Here is a 26,081-nt window from a genome sequence, read left to right as displayed (position 1 = left end):
AATGTACACACTCATTGAATAGAGCAAGGCCTGAGTCCTGGTTTAAAACTGCACTAATGGAATTTTAAGGCCCTCCTAAGGTAGTGGACTAGAAAGAAATTCAGTTTTCCCCAAATTTACTGCTTCAGTTTATGTCAAGCAATTCGGTGAATGTATTAGGCCAGTTTTGCACAGCTATAAGGAACTATATGAGGCTGGGTAATTGATAAATAAAAGAGGTTTAACTGGCTTATGGTTCTGAAGATAGTACAAGAAGTTTGGTGCTGGCATCTGCTTCTAGTGAGGCCTCGGAAGCTTCCACACATTGTGGAAGGTGAAGGGGGAGCAGGCATCTCACATGGTGAAAGTGGGAGCAAGAGAGAGAGGGAAGAGGTGCCACACACTATAACAACCAGAGTTTGTGAGAATTCACTTATCAAGGGGACAGCACCAAGGCCTTCATGAGGGATCTGTCCCATGATCCAAACGCCTCCCATTCGGTCATACCTCCAACATTGGGTATTACATTTCACCATGAGATTTGAAGGGGGCAAACATCTAAACTCTGTAACTCCTCCCCAGGCCACTTAAATATCATGTTCTTTTTACATTACAAAATACAATCCTTCCCTGCCAGCTCTTCTGTCTTAACTCATTCCAGCATCAAGTTCAAAGTACTAAGTCTCATCTGAAGCTCATCTCCTTTTACCTACAAGCCCATAAAATAAAAACAAGTTATCTCCTCCCAAGATACAATGGTACTACAGGCATTGGATAAATATTACCCTTCCAAAAGGGATAAATTGGCCCAAAGAAAGAGGCAATAAGTCCGCAGAAGTCTAAAACCCAACAGGGCTGTCATTAAATTTTAAAGCTCCAAAATAATCTCCTTTGACTCCATGTCCCACATGCAAGGCACACTGGTGCAAGGGGTGGGCTCCCAAGGCTTTGGACAGCTCTGCCTCTGTGTCTCTGCAAGATTCATCCCCCATAACTCCTCTCATGGGTTGAAGTTGAGTGCCTATGCCTTTTCTAGGCATAGGCTGCAAGATGCTGGTGTATCTACCATTCTGGGGTCTGGATGGTGGTGGCTCCCTTTCCACAGCTCCACTAGGCAGTGCCCCAGTGGTGACTTGAACATGTGGACTCCAACCCCACATTTCCCTTCAGCATTGCCCTGGAGGAAGTTCTCTGTGGGGGTTCTGCCTCTGCAGCAGGCCTCTATCTGGGCACCCAGGCTTTCTCATATAGCCTCTAATATCTAGGTAGAAGCTGTCAAGCTTCTTTCATTCTTGCATTCTGTGCACCCGCAGGTTTAACACCACATAAGCCACCAAGGCATATGGGTTGCAACCTCTGGAGTGGTGGCCTGAGGCATACCTGGGGACTTAGGAGCTGCAGCTGGAGCTGGAGCAGGCAGGATGCAGGAAGCAGCATCCCAAACCTGTGGAGGGCAGTGGTGTCCCAGGTCTGGCCCTGGAAATCATTTTTTTCCTCCTAGGCTTCTGGGCCTGTAATGGGGAGTACTGCCTTCAAGATCTCTGAAATGCCTTTGAGGTCTTTTCCCCATTGTCTTGGATATTAGCACTTGGCTCTGTTGTGGTCATGCTAATCTCTCTAGCAAGTGGTTTCTCTGCAGCCTGGTTAAATTCTCTGCTACATGGCCAGGCTGCAAATTTTCTAAACTTTTATACTCTGCTTCCCTCTTAAACATAAATTCCAACTTTAAGTCATTCCTTTGCTCCCTTATCTGATTATAGGTTGTTGGAAGCAGCCAGGCCACTTCTTGAACATTTTGCTGCTTAGAAATTTCTTCTGCAAAATACCCTAAGTCATCACTCTTAAGATCAGGTTTCCATGGATCCCTAGGACATGAACACAATGAAACCAAATTATTTGGGAGAGCGTAACAGGAGTGACCTTTGCTTCGGTTCCCAATAAATTCCTCATTTCCATCTGATACCTTGTCAGCCTAGCCTTCACTATCCATATTTCTAATAGTATTTTGGTCACAACCATTTAATTAGTCTCTAAGAAGTTCCAAACTTTCCCTTATCGTCCTGTCTTCCTCGGAGCCCTCCGAACTCTTCTCACCTTTGTTGGTTCCCTAGTTCTAAAGTTGCTTCCACATTTTCAGGTATCTTTATAGCAATGCCCTACTCCCCGGTACGAATTTCCTGTATTAGGCCATTTTTGCATTGCTATAAAGAAATGCCTGAGGCTGGGCAATTTATAAAGAAAAGAAGAAGTTTAATTGGCTCATAGGTCTACAGAGAGTACAGGAAGTGTGGTGCTGGCATCTGCTTCTGGTGAGGGCCTCAGGAAGCTTACAATCATGGTGGAAGGTGAATAGGGGAGCAGGCATGTCACATGGTGACAGTGGGAGCAAGAGGGCAGGGGGAGGTGCCACACACTTTTAATTGGCTTATGGTTCTGAAGATAGTACAAGAAGTGTGGTGCTGACATCTGCTTCTGGTGAGGCCTCAGAAGCTTCCACTCACGGTGGAAACAACTAGATCTTATGAGAACTCACTCACTATCATGAGACCAGCACCAAGCCATTCATGAGGGATCCACCCCCATGACACAAACACCTTCCATTAGGCCCCACCTCCAACATTGGGGATCACATTTCGACATGAGATCTGGAAGAGATGAACATCCAAAGCATATCAGTGAGTGAATATAAGTTGAAGAGAAAGAAACAAATGTTCATTCTAAAGTTACAGAAGCAAACTTTTGTTTGCCTTGTTTTTATTGACTTCTTTTGGATTATGATCTAATGAGTTACATTTATTCGTTTTAGCTTAAAATACCCATATTCATTTATATAGTAAATACTGGTCTCTACTGAATGTCAAGATATTTGTATTTTAGTCTATCAAACTTATCTAAGAAATTCATATGTATATTTTCTATAACTCGCATTGAAAGATGTTAACTTAGTGGTCATTAATACATAATTTCCCAAATGTGCAAAAGCTTAGGTAAATGGTTAATATAATGTTTGAGCGTTAAGTGTGGGTAGATGGATATTCAGGGTGCTCTCCTGGATTTAACCCAGATGTGTTTCTATGGATTTATTCTAATAAATCTGCTCTCTGTGAGTCTTTAAGTAACCATTTTCAAATCTTCCAGCTCTTGGAGAAGGGAAGTATCTTTTATTTTTCTAACTCATTGTTTTTCTAGCTATGTTTCAATTGCTGTGTTCTTTGAGGTTCAGCTGCTTTTGGATTTTTAGGTTCTTGAATTTTTCGTCTATCTCAGGATTTCCAGATGTTAACTGAGAGTCAGTTGCTTTTGGCTTTTTAGATTCTTGGATTTTCATCTATCTCAGTGTTTCCAGATGTTAACTGAGACACTGTATTTCAGGGTGTGCTCTGCGGGACAGAGGTAGGTGTCAAATCTGGACTCTTGTCACTTCTTACTTCCTGCTTTGCAGTTTTCTTAGCTTTATATTTCCTTTGATTTTTCAGGGCTGCTTTTGATAATGGTTTATCATTTCCTGGTTGTGATTTCTTATTCTGGGGTGATTTCTCTTTATGCAGCTTAGAATTGGTGATTGGTTTATTTCTTAAAGCTGGGAGTCTATCAGTCATTGTAAAGTTAGGTTCCTAGTTGGGTGCTTCACTTGGAACTGCTTGATAAGTTACTGCTTTTGCTGGAAATAGTTCATCCAGAAATGGCTGCCAAGAAACCTGCCATATTTCTACATTTGATGATACATCTTACTCATGCAGGACAGGACTGGTATAATGTCAAAGCTTGTATCCATTATTAACACACAACCTGGGAGCATGTGTGATAGTAAAAGGTGCTCCCATCTAGGTACCTAGCATAATATGTATGAACAGAGGCTACTTGTTTGGAAATAAGTTTGTAGCTTTTAATATCCCACACTCACGTTTGTTCTTCAGATTTCCGAATCCAGTTAGTATTAATATATGGCCACAAGGGCCAAATAGGCTGCCTTAGAGCACCAGTTCCAAGGTCAAACACAAGATCACATTTCAGGTTGAAAATCATAGCTTTGGCAGGCATAAAACCATATATAGCATAAAACTCTGTAGAACCAGAATTCCAAATTATATCATAAATGGGGCTATGTTTTGGTAATTGAACAAATGACAGCATTTTCTCCATTGGTTGCAGTGCAATGCAGCCTTTGTTCACCATAGCAGGAAGTTCTTGTCTTGTCAACATCTGTTCTCGCTATTACAAGCCAGCAGCGGCTTTTTCATTCCACAGCATTGTAACCTTATCAGCTTAGAGAAACTGCTGTTCGCTAAAGCTGCATGAGGTCCAAAAAAGTTGGGGTACGAGTATAATACAACAAATGAAAGTACACCCTTACTCCTGGAACATGGACAGACCCCTGTGTGACTGGAGTCCAAGCGATAACTCACAATTAATGTTTTGCAAAGACAATTTACTTATAATTTTATAAAATTGTCATTTACAAGGAAGTGAACTTTATTGTTAACATTTTGGACACAAAACAGTTTCATCATCTGGCCAGATGGATACCAATTTGCATTTTTTTCTTGATGAAAGACTTCAAGCACACCCCACTCTCACGTGATGGAGTTGCAGGTTGAGTCTCCCAGCAGTGCCATGTGTAGGGAAGTGTAAGGCTGCTATATTGCCAGGACACGGGTTTTTGGTAAGAATTCAAGGCAAAGTGCATTTGGAGGTAGAAGAAGTGTAGTAAACCCATGTTAGTGACACAGATAATATTTATAATTTTTTTCCTTTGCCCCAACAAATGAGGGTCCAACTGTTGCTCAAGTTATAGACTTTGTAATTTTCCTGAGATTTCCTTGGAAACACTATGCTTTCTGCAAAACATGGTGGTGCATTCACCATACAGAGTCCTTCTGATCCTCAGTTGGGTTCACATACCGACTGTGGGAACTTAGAAGCATCCTTATCTCTGAGTCTGTAGCCAAATCTTCCAGGAGTGGCATGGACAGCCCCACCATCTCCTGGAAAACAGTTACCTTTCTTTCCAATCCCCCTTCTTGTCATGAACTGTTATACTGCTGCTGGGTCTCTTATTTGACTAACTTGGGGGAGGTCTGTCCTCCCCTCCCCGCTGGAAAGTAATGGGAAATGCATGAATTCTCCAGGTACACAGCCTTTGCTTCTGCAGTTTCTCTTTGGCCATATGAATAAGCCCGCAATGAATCCTCAGCAGTAGGAATTTGGATTGCAGTTGGTGCTCTCTGTCACCACTTTATTGATGTCGGCTGCAGAAACCTCTACCCGGTCTTCAGTGGGGTCCAAATGAACCAGAGCAGGAGGAAGGAAATAAACTGCCGTCCCTCCATAGGCTCCTATCAATTCACACTCAGCACCAAGGCCATCTGGCACCTGACTCACATTCCGCAACTGTGTCCACAGAATCTGAGATCTGGCAGGGCGGGGACTGACATCCCTCCTTCCCCAACTTCCAGCCTGATTCTTCTGGTACCCTCATCTGGAAAGGGTCACTACCATCCTTTACTTCCTCAATCCAATAATGTAAGCAATTGGCTCAAATCTCTTTCACTCCCTTTCCACAAAGAGTTCACAGTCAGATACAAACGCACCTCATACTCCACCATGCATCGCTGCTCTTACTACCACAGCTGTGTCACAGTGATACCTCCTCCCCACATCCCCTCCTCCATGGCCTCTGCAGTGCTCTCTCTGCTTGCTTTCCCTTTCTCACTTTACTCACTGCATAACAGCAGCATGATTCTCCAAGAAGTTATTCCATCCATCTCCCTGTTCAAGGCCCTAGAACACCACTCATGGCACCTACAGTAGCTCCCCACGCCTGCCATTCCCCACACACCTGTCCCTCCTGCTTCCCAGCCTCAGGCTGAGTGCCTGTCCCCTGCTGGATCCCCAGCCTCTGGTGAGCATGGGCCTCTCTGACCTGGGAGCTCTGCACAGTTCCCTAGGCACCCTAGGTGTGAAAGCCTTGTCCTGGGTCCTTCTGTGACGGCTTCCTTCTTACCTTCAGATGCTACTTTCTGAAGTAGCCTCTCCCGGGTCATATCTACCTCACTGCCCTGTTACTACCTTGCCTGGTCATGTGTTGACTGGCCAATTGTCTGTCTTCCCAGGCAGAATGCTGGTTCAGTGAGGGGAGGAGAGAGGTCTTTCTCACCATTGCTCCCCAGCCCTAGCAAGGAGCCTGGCACATAGTGGGTGCCCAATACATGTTTGTTAAATGAATTAATTAGATCCTTTCCTTAGACTTCTGTGTCCAGTGTGGTTAGGAAATAGCTATTGAATGAAAAGTAAATAGATGAATGGATCAGTAATGGTGTAATTATGTTGTAAATCCTTCTGCAAATGCCCCCGACATGCAAGGCAGCTCCTGGGTGTGAAAGCATCTCTTCTCACGGTCATGTTCATGCAGCGGCATTGTTTATAACCAGATTTCCTTTGATCTTTTGCAGGACAAGAATTCATCTTGTGTGGGTGGAAGAGATCATGACTCTGGAATTCTAAAACATCTCCCAGATTGATTTTTTTTTTTCACCAAGGAAGCACCTGTGGATGTGGGGTCCTAAATGAGAAAGTTCTGATTTTATACATCTATGATTTGGATGGAAACAAAAGTGAATCTCCGACCTTCTGGTCACGTCTCTGACTAGCTCTCCCATTCCTGTACATTTACTCCAGGGGAAAGTGCAGAGGAGGTGGGCCATGCCAGGAGGGGCACAGCCATTGGGGAGTCTGAATTAGTGGATTTCAAGCAAGGTTAGTGTCTGGGGCTAGGACCACCTGGAAGCTCCTGTGGTCTTCCAGAACTGACACAAGTGGCAATGAAAATGGCCTGAAGGAGAGGTAAAGGGACTTACTACAACAGCCACTGGCCCCTGCCTCTGGGTTTGCCTTTTGTCTTCTCTTCCTTGCTCTTTAAACCTGGCTATCCTTACTCTCCCTTGGAGAACACTCCTCCCAAGACTGACTGTAAAGTAAGGCTGCCCCTGCAAAGCCCAAAGATGAGCCTGGCTGAGAAACAAGGAATACTCTCCTGGCTCTCCAGACTCCCCTCTCCCCACTGTTGGTGAAGCTCATGGCTGGTGAAACCTTGGCACGTTTAAGCTCTCCATACAAGTAACTCCTTGATTGTAGATTTTGGAAGCATCTGAAAATACAAGATAGCATTAAAGTATGCATGTGTGTGTTCGAAAGAACAGATGGGAAAATCCCTTTCCCATAGCTATTAATAACCCTTTCCAGGCACTAAAAGAACAACAGCCATAACTCTCACCCATCCAAAGAGTGCTGAGCACAGCACTTTCTTACTTTACACACCTCCTCCCTCCTAATTGTTCACTGATTGGATTTCTGTTCTGATAACTCTCTTTAAAAATTTAGTTTTATGAGAATTTCTCCCGTGTCTGAGCTCTTTCATTTGGACAAGCTCTTCACCTCTGTGGCTGCCTCTTCTACCCTGTGAAACTGGACCAGGGTGGCATCTGCTCCCAGAGGTGCTGCAGCCCCAAACGGGCATGATCATCATGTGGCTAGGGCCACTCAGTGCAGTTCCAGAAGACCCTAACTCCCCACAGAAGAATCGCCGTGTGGGCCAAGTCCTACATCTTCTGGCACTTGAGGTCCCTTCATTTTGTCTCCTGCCACTTGATAGAGGCCTGGTGTTGAATGAGCACTCTGTGAATGCTTGTGGAATGAGGATTTTCACCTCTCACCTCTGCTCCCTCTGCTAACCAAGTTCTCAAGATTCTTGGTCACATCGTGGCCTTTCCTGGGTTTGAGTCTTTGTACAAGAACAAGGTGTTCTGTCTGCCCATCTTGCCTTAAGAGCACCCATTTTCCAGTTTCCTGATGTTGAGTCCCTGTGTGTTTACCTTTGAAAGGAACAAATAGAAAATTTGCAAAAGGGTTGAAAAGTGGAAAATGGTGCCGTAAATAGTCTGAGACATAAAGGAAATTTTTGATGAAAGGAAGTCAGTGGCATTGGAACCAGTGGTTTCCAGGATTCAGCACTGAAATGGGATAGGAATGGAAGGGCTTCCCCAGAGAGTGTGAACCCCCCCATCTTGAAATAGCAGGGCTGGGAGCACTGAGGCCAGGGTAGGAAGCAGGTTGGAGGGAAGGACTTAGAGGACCACACTAACACCCTGCCCAAGCTTCACTTGGCTCAGCCTGCAAGCCGGGGAAAGGAAGATGTGCCTGTAGGCTCTGAGCACCAGTGGGCAGAAGCACAGAATGTCTCAGCTGGCTCAGAGCTACACAATACACCCAGGAAACACCAGCCCCAATTACTCGGCCCTGCAGTGAACCCCTAATTCTTCTGGCAGCTGAGGCAGGATGAGCTAAGTTTGTATGAATGAGGGAAGTTGATCAAAATTTACTATTGAGTGAAAACATGAGTCACAAAAATTATATTTCCATATAGTACACACAAGCATGCACAAATACACACACACACACACACACACACACACACACACACACACACAGAGAGAGAGAGAGAGAGAGAGAGAGAGAGAGACATCCCTACATCCCTGAAGGGATTTACAACCAAACGAACTCGGGATTCAGATTCAGAACTGGACTTTCTCTTACAGGTGTTGTCTTATTTCTCCTCCCATGCAATGATCTGGTTCCTGATTCTGAGGGACTGGCTGATTCTGAATTCCTGTTGGTCATGCTTTGAGGAAGAAACCTCCAGTCTCCTGACTGTGCATCTCAAACCCTGATTTCCCTTCCAGGACAGTTCCCTGTGTGCACCTGCAGCCAATTTGCTTGCTAGGTTGACTATAGCCTCCCAGTAGAATCTATATATTATCTGTGGGATGTTTGCACTCCATTGAGCCTAGTTTGATACATAAATGTTCAATTGACCATATCATTTAAGTAATGTCCAGATTGTGTCACTGGAGGGCTCTGGTTGGGGGCTGGACCTCAGGGTCCTGCAGAAAGATACTTGGATTTTCTCGTAAGTTTAAAGGGGACTGGATCTCAGCTGCCACTGCCATGTCACTAACCTCTTTTACTCAGCCTCTGCAAAACCCCTGGTTCTGATGGTACACAGGTGGGAAGGCCATTGTGCCTCCCTTATTCTGGGCCACAGGGGACACCCAGCTCTGAGCACTCAGCCAGAGGCCTCAGGAACACCCCAGGGAGACTGGCACCCAGCCAGCTCATTGCCTGACTTGGCTGCAGCCCCAGCCTGTCTTTGAGGTATTTAGAAAGTGCAGCATGAATGCCTCTGGCATGGCCCCAGCTGTGGGAAAATAAAATGCGTCATTTCTCAGAGACAAGTTCTCAGTGTCAAGTTCAGTGTCATTCAAGTGGCCCCTAACAGAAGAGTGTGCTTCCTGTCCAGGGAGTATTGCCCTTCCATGTTGGACAACTGCAGGCATCACTGTCCAGAGGACACAGGGACAACCTGAGAGAGATCTGGTTCTGATTTTCTATAAAGAAAATTCATCACCTGAATTTCCACTATTTTAATACAATCTCCATTGTTAAAAAATAAACTTTGGCACACTGAAATTTCAGAGTTTATTTAAGCAGTGATTCATGAATTGGGCAGCTCCAAACTAGGATGGTTTGGAACTCCCCGGAGGTAGATGAAAAGCTTTAAAAGGGTGAATGTGGAAGCAGAGCAAACAAATTAGTTGGTTAAAATTTGAGCAATGGCCTTATTTGGACTATGTAGGTGGGAAGTTCAAAATGATATAACTAATAATGTTCAGTTGGCTGGTGGTGGGCTGAGCTTAAGTTTAATTTTTAAAAAATTAGTCATATATAGGAAACGAGTCTGAGTTAGGTTTCAGTGGTTTGTTTATATAGAAACCCAGGACATAGGAGCCACCTCAGTCTAATGGCCTCCCCATTTAATTATTTTAACATCGTTAGTGTTCTAGAACCAACCTTTATATTTTAAAGCATATATAGAGCACTCTCTCTCTCACACACACATACACACATGTGTACATATGCATACATATTTATTTTTGCGTATTGGTCTTTTATCCTGTGACCTTGCTGAACTTACTTATTCTAGGTTGGTTGGTTGGTTTGTAAATTTCTTGGAATTTTCCATGTAGACTATTATGTCATCTCCCAGTATTGAAAGTTTTTCTTTCCAACCTATGTGCCTTTTAGTTTCTTTTCATTTCTCATTGTGCTGGCTGGATTTTCTAGTACTATGCTGAATGACAGTGGTGAGAGTGGACATCCTTGTCTTGTTCTAGAGCTTAGGTGCAAGCACTTAGTCTTTCACTGTTAAGTATAATAGCTGTGGATACTTTGTAGATGTTCTTTATTTCTAAACTTCTAGTCCTCAGTGGTCCCCTCTCCGTGAATCTTTTTTTTTTTTTTTGCTCAATTAAACTCTGTTAAATTTAATTTATCTAAGGTTTTTCTTTTAAAAGTTATATCTGAAATATTTTTGCTTGTTTGTTTTTTAAACTATGTATAGTTGGGTCATATTTTTGCTTTAATCCACCCTGTCAGTCTCTGTTTCTGCTTTTCATTTGGTGTGTTTAGACTATTTACGTGTTCAATAGTTATTGATCTGTTATTTGATCAATATAATATAATATTGAGGTTATCTACCATTTTATTTTTCATTTTCTGATTATTTTGGTTGCTTGTCTTTATGTTTTCTTTTTATTCACTTCCTGTGAGAGGCTTAAATATTTTTAGAATTCCATTTTGACTTAGTGTTTTCCAATGTATCTCCTTGCATATCTTTTTAGTGATTACTTATGTAAATTATATGTACGTAACTTATCACAGCCCATTTGGGTTGACATTGTAGCAGTCTGAATGAATTAGAACACTTACCTACTCTTATGCCCCTTTACCCTCCCCCATTCTTAATATAATCATCTTTAATATTTCCTCTACATGTGTTGGGAGCTATACAGACATTATTACAAGTTTTGCTCCAGTGGTCAAACATACATTAGGAAATTTAAGAGGAGTAAAGTCTGTTGTATTTACCCGTATTTTTGCTTTTTCTGTCATTCATTCTTTCTTCCTGATGTTCCTGTACCCTTCTTTTATGAATTCCTTTCTGTTTAATGAACTTCCTTTAGACATTTACGGTAGGTCTGCTGGTGACAGATTTTCTTGGTTTTACTTTATCAGAGAATGTCTTGATTTCCCCTTATCCCCTGAATGATATTTTTTCACTGGATATAGAATTCTGAGCTGACAGCTCTTTTCTTTCAGCACTTGAAAAATGTGCCTCTTCCTTCTTGCCCCCGTGGTTTCTGAAGAGAAATCTTTTGTTCTTTGAGATGTTTTTATGCTGTGGTTAAGTTATTCTTTCCCTCTGACTACTTTGAAAAATTTTTCCTTGTCTTTAGTTTTCAGAAATTTGACTATGATATATTTTAGTATAAATTTCTTTGGTTTTATTCTGCTTATGGTTTTCTCAGCCTCTTGAATATGTAAATTTATATATATTTCCAAATTTGGAAATTTTCTGACATTATATTTTGAATACTTTTTCAGCCTCCACTCCTGTTCTCCTTTCCTTTGGGGACTTCAGTGACACAAATGTTAGACCCTTAGTTATAGTTCCACATGTCCCTGAGTTTATACATAAAAGACATCAGGTATATATATGTTAAATATAAATATATATCTTTAATGTATCTTCTTTCTGTTGTTCTTTCCTTTGTCGGGTATATTCTATTTTATTTTCAAGTTTACTGATTCTTTCCTCCCTTTTCTTCATTCTGCTGTTGAGTTCATCCATTGAGTTTTTCTTTCTGCTTTTGCATTTTTTAATTCTAAAATTCCTATTTTGTTCTTATTCATATCTTTTATTTCTTTGTTATAATTTTCTTTTCTTTTTTGGTGGGGGGGACAGTCTCGTTCTGTTGCCCAGGCTGGTATTGCAGTGTTGAGATCTCAGCTCACTGCAACCTCTGCCTCCTGGATTCAAGCACTCCTCCTGTCTCAGCCTCCCGAGTAGCTGGTATCACAGGCATGCACCACCACGTCCGGCTAATTTTTTTTGTATTGTTAGTAGAGACGGGGTTTCACCATATTGGCCAGGCTGGTCTTGAACTCCTGACCTTGTGATCCATCCACCTCAGCCTCCCAAAGCGCCGGGATTACAGGGGTGAGCCACCGCACCCAGCCTCTTTGCTATAATTTTCTATTCTTTTCCAAACATCTTTATCTTTGCTCCTTGAAACATTTTTGTGGTGCCTGCTTTGAAATCCTTGTCGGAAATATTCCAACATCTGTGTCATCTTGATGTTGTAATTTGTTAATGATCTTTTCTCATTCAAATTGAGATCTTCTTGGATCCTGGTATGTTTAATTGAATCCCGGACACCTTAGCTATTATGCTGCAAGACTTTGGATACTGATTAAATCTTGTGTTTTAGCAGGTCTCCTCTGATGACATCTTAGCCATGAGTGGAAAGGGTATCTCTTTACTACTGGGTGGGCATTGAAGTTGAGGCTTCTGACAAGGTGTCTAGAGACACTGTGGGAGGTGGGAGGGAACCCATTACTGCTTAGCAAAGATGAAATTCCAGCCTCCACACTTAGTCTTCTTGACTTAGGAAAACTTGGGCAGGTTTGAGGGAGCCCCTTTACTCTCTGGCAAGAGTGGAAGTGCAAGCTCTCTACCCAGCCTTTGCTAGTGGGATAAAAGTGGGGCTGCAGGTTTTTTCCTGTGGTGTTCTGCTGGAATAGAATGGTTATTGTCTAAAACTTTTCTGTCTTGTGAGGCTGTACAATTCCTGGTCCCTTGGCTAAAGTAAACAGCTTTTTCTTGTGGAGGATTGGGAGTGCTATTTTTGTCTGTATCTGTTGGCATTTCCGGGTCATTAGCTTCTCTAATACCTAGTCTGGAATATATGAGGCCAGAAGAAAATTCATAGAACTCACCATTATATCATTTGTTGGATTCTGAGGTCTCTAACTGGTCTGCCTTTTTTCTATTTACTCTTCAGTCTTCTAATTTTTTAAAAAATAAAGTCCAGATTTTTAACTATACTCAGCAGGAGGAATAGTTTAATATGTACAGCTACGCCCCCTTGGTAGAGCCTCTATCATTTTGTTTTTAATGTGTGTGTGTGTGTGTGTGTGTTTTTAAAACAGTTTACTGCTCAGTTTTGCTTTTATCCTAACTGAATTTCTTTACTTTTGAGTGAGGAAATTCAGCCCATTCACAATGACTCCAAATCCTGCTATAAAACAATGCATTTCTTCCATTTTGTTTACTACCTTTGTGCTTTGCAGTGATTACCTTTTCTTTTTTAGTTTGCTGATTTAATCAAGTAAAATTTTATCTTTCTTCCCTGTGCCCCAATGTCTTTAACTTGGATGATCTATTTTGCTTCTCAGTTGCACTTTGAGTGGCCTCCTATGTGGCCCACAGCTACTAAGTATAGCGCTCCATTGATCCTCTGTCCATATTTTGAGGTTCTGGGAGAGTATTCAGTAGGAACACAAAAGCTGTGACTTCTCAATCTGTTCTTTGGAGCAAGTTTACATGCTTATATTTCTCTAAAAGAGCATAAGAAAACTAAGTTGTAGAGGTAGGACCCAGAGGCAGTGGATCACACTGACTTTAGGACTATCTGAATGCAGCTGTTTTCCCTGGGCAAGATGACAATCCCAAGGAAGTGATAGCCCTAAAACCTCACATTGTCATCATCTGAGTCTGTTCCACATTAAATGAACCCACTAGCCACAGCCTAAAGGGGACCTGGAGAGTCCACTTTGCGTAGGGAAAATAATTTCAAAGAAGTCCCTCTTGTCTTCAGCTGGTTCTTCTTAAAAGGTGACATGAGGGTATAACCCAGCATCTCAAAGCATCTCAACCGTCTGTCTTTTGGGTACAGGCACTCCTTATCCATCATACTATTTTGGTGAATGAAGATGAAGTGCCTTGGCCTGGAGCCACCTGGACTGACAGGATTTTAAAAGGTTAATTGTCTCCACCTGGGACTTGTCCATCATTACGGTTATCTTCTAAAGTCCGCTTATGTTTTAGACATAGTTGGTGCAGAAAAGCAAAGATTTGTGGAAATCATTTATTTATTTATTTATTTCTGAAGCAGAAGCACATCCTGAAAGGCCTCACAAGTTCAGGTATTCACTCAAATTAGGTCAGAACACGGGAAGATGAACCTTATGTGTGCCCCATCGGACTCTGAACACTTGCTTAGCCTCTCTATGCCTCAATATTCCCCTCAATAATTTATTTTATTTTAGAGATAGGTTCTTGCTATGTTGCCCAGGCTGATCTCAAAGTTCTGGGCTCAAGCTATCCTCCTGCCTCAGTTCCCAGGTATCTGGAACTATAGGTGGCATTCTTATTTTTAGGAGTCATAGCATAAAGAAATAAATTAGATAAATGTAAAGTATATCAGGTGATGATACGTGTTAAGAGAAAAGCAAGTCAGGAAAGGAGATATGGAGGAGGTTGGAGGGGGCTGAAGCTTTAAATAGGTTACTCAGAGAACTCCTCACCGAGAAGAGGGCATTGAGCAAGGATCTGAAGGAGGTGGGGGAGGAAGCCCCGTAGATGTCTGGGCCAGGGGTATTCGTGGTAGGAGAAACAGCCAGCATCAACTCCCTGAGCTGGGGCATTCCTGGGGTGTCAGAGGTTCAGAAAGGAGACCATTGACTGAAGCAAGGTGTGCAAGGAGCAGAGTAGTAGAAAATGAGTGGGGGAGGTGGTGGATGGGGGCCTGGGGTGGAGTAGGGAGGGCAGACTGGGATGGAGACCTTACTGAAAGCTCTAAGTACACTGACTTTGTGCATCTAATGCGAAACCACTGAGACTTTTGAGTAACAGGTAATGTGACCCATTTTTTGTGTTAAGTTCTCTCTGGGGTTCTGTGGAGTGCAGAGTTTATGGAGCCAAGTGTGGAATCAAAGACGCCAGTGAGGAGGTTACTGCAGAAATTCTGGGAGAGGTGACAGGACTGGACCAGGGTACAGGTGACAATGAGTGGTCAGGTTTGGGAAGTGTTTGGAAATAGAAATGGAAGGCTCTCTGCTGATGGATTGTGTGGAGTGTGAAACAGAAAGGTAAAACATGACTCTAGGTGTTTGGCTGAGCAAGTAGAAACTCACAGCGGAAACTGATGAAATTCAGGCCACAGATACATTTTCATTTAAAAATATCCAAATTTCTGAATTTCTTGAACAATTGGAAGACCTGACATCAATGGGCCCAAATTATTGCATAACAGCAATTTGCTAGAGGTGAGTCCATGCTTTCTTTCAGAAGAGCGCAAATGCCTTCTAATTTGCCACAGTCTCCACCCCCCACCTCCCTCTCCGCTGTGCTCATGTTGCCTGCCAGGTCCCGGCAGTCATTTTAGTTTATAGCTGTTGTGTTCCAGATGCTATACTAGAGACTTCCATATGTCCTTATACTTAAGAACATATGAAGAGAACAAGAAGAGTTATTGTTGAGAACTCTGACTCTCACTGTGTTCCTAGAGCCACCCCAGCAGAGGTGGCTGTAAGTGATGAAGAGAGTCAGAAAACCACGTGTCCACGGTTCTGCTCTTTCCCATTATACAGAAGTTCCTATCTTCTTCCATCCCCTTCCTTATAGTCTGGGAGCCCCAGGTGTGACTCATGCATTTTCTGGGCCACTGTGTAGTACCTGCTCTTCCCTGTCTCTGAAGGGGTGGCCTGCCCCTCCACACCTGTGGGTGTTTCTCGTAAGGTGGAACGAGAGACTTGAGAAAAGAAATAAGACACAGAGACAAAGTATAGAGAAAGAAAAGCGGGGCCCAGGGGACCGGCGCTCAGCTTACAGAGGACCCACGCCGGCCCCGGTCTCTGAGTTCCCTTAGTATTTATTGATAATTATCTTTACCATCTTAAAGACAGGGGAGTGGCAGGACAATAGGATCAAAGAAAAAAGAGGAAATCGGCAGTAAGACATATGAACAAAAACCTCTGTGACATGAATAAGTTCAAAGGACAATGCTGTGCCTTGAGATGCATATGTAAACATCTCCATAAACCTTTTGGCAGCATAGTTTCAGTCTATCACATGGGGAGAAACCTTAGACAATACCTAGCTTTCCTAGGCAGAGGTCCCTGCGACCTTTGGCCGTGTACGTGTCTCTGGGTAGTTGAAATTAAGAGAATGGTGATAACTTTTAACCAGCAAGCTACCTTCAGGCATTTTGTTTAACAAAGACACATTCTGCATAGCCCAAAATCCATTAAACTTTGAGTCACCGCAACACATGTCTCTTGCAAAGGACAAGGTTGGGGGTAGGGTCACAGATTAACAGCATCACAAATACAGAACAAAATGGAGTCTCTTATGTCTACTTCTTTCTATATAGACACAGTAACAGGCTGATCTCTTTCTTTTCCCCACAGTCTCTTCTGACGCCTATGATCTGTCCCACCATGTGAAACAGCTGGAATCAATGTCGCTCATGCCTCCTGCTTACCATGTCTCCTCCCGTTCAGTCAGCACATGGCTTTATTGCAAGTCTTTGTCCTAAGATTCAGGTGGATTCTAGGAACTACAGGATAATCCTAGTGAAAGATACCATGTTGTCTTCTAAGTCACCCTGAGCCTATAAATTTCCCCCATTTTTTCCTTAGGACAAGGCTCATCCCAGGAGGATCCATGATGCTTTATGAAGACTGTCCCAACAGCCCATCTCTGTCATCCTCCAGACATGCTAAGGCTGAATCATGGAGCAAACACAGCACAGGCTCAAGCTGAGACCCTGCCATGTGACCTCCTAGTTCTATGAAATACCCTTAAACAATGCAGAATTGACAAATCCTCACAGAACCTGATAAAGGTACACATATTTATTATATAAGTGTCTCAGTAAATGAACAATTTTCTGTAGTGCTTAGTAGACTTCTGACTCCATGGAATGTTTCTAAGTAGAGGTTTCTTGGTCAAGGAATTTGGAAAATGCTCATAGCATATACAATTCTGGGAGACTTAGGAAACACATTAGTGTATTCAGAGCCCCAGGAAGCCCTGCAGTAGTCTGCCACTTGACTTATTCCAGTTTATCCCTACATTATGGAATGCTTTTATCACTGAATACCTTCAGAACGCATTTTGGGAAAACTTTTATTTATTCGTGGCAACCCTGGAGAAAAAACTTAGAGGTAAAGTTCCCTCTCTGAGAGGCCATAATAAATGTGAAAGTGTGGAAAAGAGCCCTCATCCTCCACCTCCGAGGCTAGTGTTCTTGCCAGGATATCACCCTATCAGTTCTTCCTAAAACTCTTCTGTCCCCAGTACAAATACTCTCATCACTACAATGCCTCACTTCCGCAGGGCTTCTCATGGAGCTGCAGGAGTTCTTTGCAAAGTCCTCCAGCCCTGGTCTAGGAATTGAGATTGATCTATCACAGCAAGAGTTGCCTCACAGATGTTTGATTATTGTTACTGGTTACATGTGTGATATGTAGCGTACATATCAACTACACTTTTAACGGATAACTTTTACTTATTTTTTTTTATTTGGAGAATGATATGTGCTCATTAAAGAAAAATTGGGGGAAAAGTTGGTAAAGAGTGAAGAAGAAAAATTCATGTCAACCTAGAAATAGCCCAGTTAACATGCTGGTGTCGAGGGTGTACATACACATATACATGTTTGCATGTTTTGGGAACAATTTGAAACAATATGCATGTTTGTTACAGTTTTGGAACTGTAACAAAAATGCACAGTTATAGTTATTTATCATGACCTCCCTGTTTTCCTTACCATGATAGGTTGTGAAGATGTTTACATCTCATTAAATACTCTTTGGGATCAGACTTTTAATGGCTGCACAATGCTGCCTTGTATGAACGTGTGATGTTTCACTCAGCCATTGGTGGTAGAGTCAATGCCACAGATTCTCCATACCATTTCCTCTCTCTGAGCACTTGGTAAGCCTTCATTTCCAAATCTCCCTTGCAGTTTGAGTTCTGGACATTGGTTGTGGACAGAAGTTATGGATGCTACTTCTCTGCCTGATGTATCTGTCCTCAAACGGAAACTGTTGGTGACAGAACCACAGGTTGGGAGCAGCCTGGATCTAAGAGTCACTGCTTGGGAGAAATCTGCTTAGAGATGCCCAAACTACATCAGACATTAAGTGAGAAATGAATCTTTGTGTGTTGAGTACTGAAATTTCGACGTTTACTTGTTACTGCTGCATTGCTTAGCATACACTAACATGTCATCACTCTAGTTACATCTTTGGGTTTGTTTTCAATTTATATTTTTTAAAATAGAGCTTCAGGACACATATTAAAGCATATATCTTTGTTTATAACTCTGGATACTTTCCTCAAAAATATCCTGCTTTTCAGAAAATGTGTACCAATGCATGCACCGCCCTCTCTGCCACACACAGACTACTGTATGAGAGTAACCGTCAGATCTTGGTCTCATCAAAATTGTTCATTATTCTGAAAAAAACTTTTGCTGATTTTATAGAGAGCAAGTAGCATCTATAATGTTAATGTGCATGTTTTTGATCTCTAATAAGGTTGAAAACATTCTTTCCTAAGGTCTTTCTGGGAATGAGTGTAAGTGTGATAAGAAAGCTGAAGCTGCCGCCATTAGCATATCCCCACTTCTCTGGCTTCCATGAGTCTTCTGGCTCCATAGGCTTCTTTGATTGAGCCCTACCCATGAAGAAAGGTGCCCCTTGCATCAGTCTTACAATTAATTGCCTTTTTAATAGCCTGGAAGAGTATGGCTGTGTCTATACAGAAGTGAAGATACTGATTCTTTCTATTTCATGTGTCTTTAAAACAAAGAGCAGCCTCCTGGCTGTCCAGGGAGAAGTGGGTAGCAAATCTGAAAAGGTTGCATGGACTCTTACTGATGATACAAGGAACTCACGGTCTAGGACAGACACATATACCACAACAGACCCCGTCCTGCAAAAAGGCCAACCAAGGGGTTGCAGTAGTACAGAGAATAGGGGACCACTTCTGCCTGGGGGGCTGCAACATTCAAGGTGGATTTTGAAGGTGACATTCAAAATGACACTAGAGTTTGATCTCTGGTCCTGAGTCCCAGGCTGGGCCTTGTCTTCCATGGACAGGCCTCATGGCAGCCTCTCTAATGGGATATACAAGCCAGGTTTCCCTGTGCTGAAAGGTGATCAAATCAGACAAATTGTAAATCCACAGCTCTTGTTTTGTCAGCATGTATATTTTTATAGAAAGGAGCACATCTCTGATGAGCTGGCCAGATAATCATCTCTGCTTTTCCTTACTTCTTCAGAGCTGTGAAAGAACGCCCTCGGCAGGGACCTGGTTTTAATCACCTTTGATTAACACAGAAGCTTTTGAAAGCAAAGGTGCTTTCTGTAAACCATAGCAGGATCCAGAGGCATTAACATTTCAGACCTTTCCTCAGTATATGAAAAGCCTAAAGGAGATTCAAGGTATCAAGCCCATGGAGACAAAAATCACTGCGTGGGGAGTTACTTTAATGCCTCTGACTCATTTCTCACAGAAAGTTTTTGGCTTTTTATTATCATTATTTTTTCAATCTTGAAAAATTGCAGGCCATACAAAGCCAGAGCCTTCTGGGTCCAGGGAATGTTTCAGCTTGCCTTTTATTTAGTGCAAAAGCAAGGCTTTTAGGAGAGATTGAGAGAAGCCAGGGGAAGCCTTGGGAATGGACCCAGAAATGATTAAGAGGCTGGAAATATCCAGCCTAGAAGAAAAGGCAAGAGGGTTTATGGGACTTCACTGGAGACCATGGGTGAAGTTACTTTGTGCCCTTAAGAAAACTTAAAAGTTAAAACATAGTGTTCCCCTTACCCTGGGATTCTATTATGGGCTGCATGGGTTGGCTGGGGACATAGGAGCCCTGATGCACATGGGCAACAGGAAAGGTCTTTAAAACTAGGACCAATATCCATCCTTTGGCCTGGTTTAAGAGTGGATCTACTTTAAAGTCTGTATTGCTGAGCTGATACAGGACTTCTGGGGGTAAGACTCAGCAATAAGGAAAAGAAAAGAACAACAGGGCAAATGCTTGTGATATTTGCTTTCAGAAGCCCTAACTTGGAGCATACACCTCTGGCTGCAATGAGTCTGAGTGAATATTGAGAGAAATAGGCTTATGGGCTCACCTGGATAGGAAAGTCATGGTGAATCTGTTCTCTCCAGTGTTTCTCAAAGTCAGGCAGGACCAGGCACATGTTCATGGATGAGCTTCCAACGTTCTCTTCTCTCATTTCAGAGGAAGGGGTTCCCCAGTGGAAAATGCAGCCATGGCTAAGGGTTCATCTTTGGTTTGGCTTCCCAGACCTCCCCAAACCCTGATGCTTCTCTGGTGTGGGGTTCTGTCTGGGGATCCTGGCTTTTTAATTTCCCTGTAGATTGATCAGTTTTGCTGGGTCCAGGGGATTCTGCAGCATCCAGACCACTCAGGATTGCTCAGGAAAGCCAGTTCACAACTTTTGGTTTCCCACAGAACAGAGCACTTCCCTTTAAACCAAAACATAGCTGGGGCTACTCCATGGTGAGGAGTAGGAGAGCAAGGTCAAAGACAAGAGTCCACAAGCATCACAGAGGACATGGGGGCCTCTGTGCTTCATCCAGTGTGTGGCCTTGCCAGGATCACATCACATTTGGAAAGAGAGCAAGGGGGAAAGAGGAGGCCCACCCAGGACCCCTCTCTCTGGACGAGGTTCTGAAGACTGAGATTGGTCTAGAACTCTCCCTCTGTGATATCACGCTCATAGACAATATTTCCTATTCAGTCATATTTCTTGTAAGAAATGAGAACAGACAGCAAAGGTAGGTGCTGTGTAATAAATTTGATTGTGGGAACTGAAAAATGGAGAGGGGTAGATGGACAGTTTGGGAGGAATTGCTGGGTAGGGGGTTCTGGGTGCAGTTTAGAGAGAGATGTGAGAGTGCTTACAGGCTAATGCATGGGAAAGATTCAGTTGAGAGGAAGAGGTTTAGATGAGGAGGGAGAAAAGATAATCATTAAGGAATTGTTTCAGAGAAAATGTAGAGGACGGGTTCTGAAGCTGAATGGGAGGCCTGAGATGGACATAGATATTGGAAAGTCTGTCAAGACGTTAACGAAGTCCCTTCCCAATGGTTTCCCTGTTCTCTACAGAGCAGGAGAAGAGGCTAGCCTTCTGCAGCAAGGGCAAGAGAGTCCAGAGGACTGAGGGACATGGTTTGCACGGTTGCAGAGGAAAGGAAAGCCACCATCCAGCCATGGGAAGGGCCCTGTGAGCTCCATCTTCTCAGCCAGGTGGCCTGTCTGTATCACCATGGCTCTGACACCATGAGCAAAAGATGAAGTGGCAAAAGATCTGGGGTCTTTTCTTCACATTGCAGAAATGTGTGCTGCAGAACACAGGAATCCATGTGTGTGTGGTGCACCATGATATTTCACCACACAGGGAAATAGAGGGACCCGTGTGCTGCAGTGCAACCTCTCTCCCTGTCTTGCGTTTTCTGGCTACCAGCCACATAACTTCTGACCCATTGAGACCCTCTCTAGACACACCTTGTGTCTGCCAAGCTCAGTACCCCGGGTCCTTCCAGGTTTGTTCATGGCTTTCACTCTCATACTTGCCCTGGGCTTCCTTCCCAGTCACCCAAGCCGGAGATAGATCCCAGCACTGCTCTGCCCTGGGTCGTCATGTAGGGAATTGGTTCAGCCTATCAAACACTGGCTAGGTGGTTTTTTAAATTAAAAATTTTGATTAGGAGGCATTTTGAAGATCTAGTAAAGAGTTGGGGGCTGGGAAAGGACTGGAGATCAGGGAGAATATAGGTGGGGAAGTAAGCGTCAGGGCCAGCATCAGCCTTTCTGGTGGGGAGCATGGTGTTTTGGGTTGCACTGTGTCTCCAGAAGAGATACGCTGGAATCCTCACCCCCACCACCTCAAAATGTGACCTTATTCAGAAACAATGTGTTTACAGTGTCAATCAAGTTAAGATGAGGTCATTGGGTGGGTCCTAATCCAATATAACGGGTGTCCTCATAAAAAGGAGAAATTTGGACACAGAGACAGACAGTTGTAGAGGGAAGAGGATGTGAAGCCACAGGGAAGAGATGGCATCTGTAAGTCATGGAGACAGGCTTCAGGAAAACAGCCCTGGCAACATCTTGATCTTGGACTTCCATCCTCCACAACTGTGAAACACAAACTTCTGTGTGTCAGCCACCCAGCCTGGTGTTTGTTACACAGCCCTAGCACACTGATACAGAGAAGGGAGGATGGGGGAGCAGGTAATCAGATATATAGTAAGTAACAATTGGTAACTTAAAGGTAGGCTTCCTCCTCTGTCACTTCTCAGGGAATATACAGGCAGACTGAAATCAGCAGGATTCAATAGTCTTCTTTGTCTTGGACGCCATCTGCAGGAGCCTCTTTTCCAGCCTTCTTAGAAATAACCCTTTCTGTGTCCCAAACATGAGAGTTAAAACTGGCAGTGCTGTGCTGAGGGTGGGTTGGGAAGAACCGAACCAGAGTAGGGAGTCCCGACCCAGGTGGGCAAGATGCCATGACCTCCAGTCAGACAGGGCTGAGGAGGCCTGCTGTGAGGACAGAGAGCGCAGCCCAGGTTCTGTGGGATAAGACCTGGGCAGGGGAGCAAATTCCAGGGGTCTGGAAGGTTCTGACATGATTCAACACTCCAATGAATTGCCTTGTCTGTGAGAAACCAAAGCAGCCCAGTTCTGATGTTTAAACTCCCTTCCGGTGAGACGGGAGGGAAGCATAATGTCACGATGACCACACAACAAGGGACAGACGATGCACAGAGGTGCAACGATGTCAGGCTCTGGTGTGGATCGTTTCATGTAACCCTTGTCCACAATCCCTCGAGATAAGTTTTCATGTTAAATTAAAATGGAATCAGGTGACCAAGCAATTGCTCAAGGTCTCTCCAATACTATACATTGGAGAGGTGATTGGAAGGCAGGTCCCTCTGATTCTCACGTTTGTAATTAGCATGCATGCAGGACAGTGCGGAGCCCAGTCACGGTGGGGTGAGGGTGGGAAACACCAGGGAGCATGACCGTGAGAAAGAGGTCTTGGCAGCTGGGATCTGCATCTGAAGCCAGGGAGAGGCAGTGAGTGTTCTCTCTGCAACAGGTATCACCATAATAATTCATGGAGGATGCATCCGCAGAGCTTGCAGGGTTGTGTGTGTGTGTGTGTGCATGTATCTGTGTGTGTGTGAGTGCATATCTGTGTGTGTATGTGTGTGTGCATGTGTGCCTGTATATGTCTGTGTATATGTGTGTGTGTGTGTGTGTGTGTGTGTGTGGCGTGAGGTAGGAGGGTACAAGTGAGGCCCTCCACAGGAACGCTTGCTAAGGCTGGATGACCACAGACTGGGCATTTGCTAGGGAAGCACAGTGCCAGATGGAGGAGGCTTGGGATTCAATGCTGAGGCCTTGGGCAAATATGGAGCATCCGAGGCTCCCTTCCAAGCCAGGCTGACCATGAGGTGGGTGTGATGTGAACCATGACCAGACAAAACAGTGTCAATAAAATTGGCCCCTGATAATCTGAGACTGTGACCACGTTAAGGATGTCAAAAAGTCCTTCCTATTTTTTCTAAAGCATCATTTTGCACAATAATTTCAAGGAAGCTATTTCAGCAGGCTGTGTCTGGAGGTTACCAGGGCAATTTTGATGGATGACAGACAGAAAGCAGAACTCCTCACCTCCTGGAATGCGTCTCCGTCTTTGTGGAGAGAGGTTAGGCTGGAAAGGCTGGGTGACAATTCAGCTGCAGCTAGGCCGGGTGGAATTTCTGTCCAGGGCTCAGTAGTGCCCTATGGGAATACTTGCCCTTGGGCCTAGAAGGACACACTCTCAGACCTTCAGGGACCTGGGGAATGTCTGAGTCCACTGAGTCACCCTCTTTCTGTGCTCTGGGCATGGAGGAATGTGGGAGTGTGGCTGGAGCCAGAGACAACCCATGTTCATTATCACACTGTACAAAGGACCTAAGTTACAGTCCATGTCGAATCACCCTGACACTGCACACTTCGAGGCCTTTGGCAAAGTATTGGATAACCAGTAATTACAGCAAAGCACTGGCTTTTGTCTCAACAGCTCTTTCACCATGAAAAGAACCAGGTACCCAAGGATATTTTTTACCCTGGATAATTTAACTGTTCTAGAAGGCTCCTAATGTAACTAGTTTATTTTTCTTGAAGTACGATGAACGTGGTCAGCCCTACTTGTAATGTCTCTCTAGCCTCTACAGGTTCTCATCCACTGGGCTGAAGGCTAGTTCTGCCATTGGGTTGACCTCACAATAGTCTAGCTGGATGCCTACGTCTCAGGTAGCTCCCCACCCTTCCCTGGCTTCCTGAGTGCCCAAGGGTGACTTGCTCATTCACTCATTCAATCACAAATATTCTTGGGGTGGATTCACTGTGCTACAACGATCAGTTAAGTATTTTGCACCTGAAAACCCTGAAACAGAAAGTGCATTAATTTTTTGATCAAGAAAACTGACTGTCAGCTTTGCCCTTATGAAACTTCTCACCTGGGGCATCACTAACCTCTGGAGGACAGGGATGGTGAGAAGGTTGTCCCAGGGATTTTGTAAGAATAATAAACATGAATTAAGTAAGATAATTCATGGGGAATTAGTAAAGAGTAAACCACTGTACAAACTGAGATATTCCACCTACTACTGTATTTATTTATTTATTTTCCATAATAAAAAATAATACCATGGAGGGAAAATATGTCCGTTAAGAGTTCTATAAATTGGAGATGGGAGAATCACAGCTGTTTTGAATGGGCAAAGTTGAAATTATAAATGGACTCTCAACAAGATAGAGCAGGCTCATGAAGATGTAGAATGTCTTGGCTTTCTGCTGGACTCATGCCTGCTTGAAGAAGTGAGATGATTACTCTCTGTTGATTAGAATGGAAAAATAAATGCCATTTATTTGTTAAAAAACACATTTGTAAGAGAAAATATGAGAGGGGGTCCTTGAGATAAGCAAGTGATTCATGCTGGCCTTGAATTGTGTTTTGCCTGCTCCATAGCAACTTTCAGCCAAGAGAATGGGACTCAGCAGCAGAAGAACTACTTTTACAGACTTCGCAATTTTCCTGCAGTCCTGGCTCCTTCCAGGAACATTCCTTCTAATGCGCCCAGAAAACAAATTGGGCTGGTTTCACCATGACAACTACTAATTTAATCCAACATGAAAAGTTAGAGGCAGGCAATTTGTTGTGTACAATTCAAGAGTTACCAAAAAATCCTTCGGATTTGGGTGCCTTCCACACCTCTTAGGTAAGTTAAGCACATCCTTTTGATTCTAAGGAAAACTGCTTGTAAAATATTTGGGAGCTCTTGGGACATCAAATAGCTCTTAGAGGAGTGCATTTTAATGGTTTACTTGTAAAAGAATCAGTAAAAGAAGTAGAAACATATGGTTCAAATTCCTCTGAATTCTGCAAGGTATTTTTGTAGATGTCTTTTTTTTTTCTTTTTTCCTGAGGGTCTCCACACATCTTTGAGTGCTTATCCTAAAAATACTCCAAATAACCATTACATGTACTGGCACAGCAAATGAGACATCACATGGTAACATGGGTCTTGCTGAGGTTGCAGACCTGGGTCCTAGCAGACACTGGGTTCATTGAGAAGTGTGGGGAGAAGGAAAGAAACAAGAATGTTTGGGAATCCTGAGTAATTAGGGTGCAGAGGCAGCCTGTCCAGGGCTTCAAGCCTCAACACCTTACAAACTCCAAGCAGGTAGCTTTAAAGCTTAATTGGATCCTGACAATTGAAAATGGAGATTGGGTTGTACAAGCAGCTTGAAAATTGTAGCACTGTTGTTAACTCTGGGGCATTCAAATTCAACTAAAACGACACACTGACCAAACAAAATAGGACTGTGGACAGCCTCTGCCACCAGCCTTGCCCCTACCACTCCCCACTCCGGTCTAGCTTCCTAGGCTGTGGATTAGCACATGAGCTGGGAAGAGACTTCCCTAAAGGCAAATGAGTAGAAAGGTGGGTACTGAATACAAGTCCTCGGCCCGTCTGCATTATATCACATCCCAGTGCACAGGCAAGCAGAAGGCTGTGGAACGAGGGTGATGATAGACTT

At 43.5% G+C, this 26,081-nt stretch overlaps 1 long non-coding RNA gene and 1 pseudogene across 1 annotated transcript in view; one reads left to right on the top strand and one right to left on the bottom strand.

Moving 5' to 3' along the window:
• The window catches only part of LOC105486584 (uncharacterized), a 33,498-nt gene extending 15,520 nt beyond the window's left edge, over nucleotides 1–17,978 (top strand). The window contains exons 2-4 of the long non-coding RNA XR_011608008.1: nucleotides 6,432–6,735; nucleotides 16,579–16,784; nucleotides 17,720–17,978. This is a non-coding gene — a long non-coding RNA (uncharacterized lncRNA). The remainder of the gene's footprint in view (nucleotides 1–6,431; nucleotides 6,736–16,578; nucleotides 16,785–17,719) is intronic.
• Nucleotides 2,768–5,458, bottom strand: LOC105486703 (eukaryotic translation initiation factor 2A pseudogene; annotated as a pseudogene).
• Nucleotides 17,979–26,081: the final 8,103 nt, after the last annotated feature.

This window comes from Macaca nemestrina, chromosome 9 (genome assembly GCF_043159975.1).
Source record: "Macaca nemestrina isolate mMacNem1 chromosome 9, mMacNem.hap1, whole genome shotgun sequence".
In the NCBI taxonomy this organism is placed as follows: Eukaryota; Metazoa; Chordata; class Mammalia; order Primates; family Cercopithecidae; genus Macaca; species Macaca nemestrina.
Note: the sequence above shows the minus strand (reverse complement) of the source record. Positions and strands in the feature narration are given on the sequence as shown.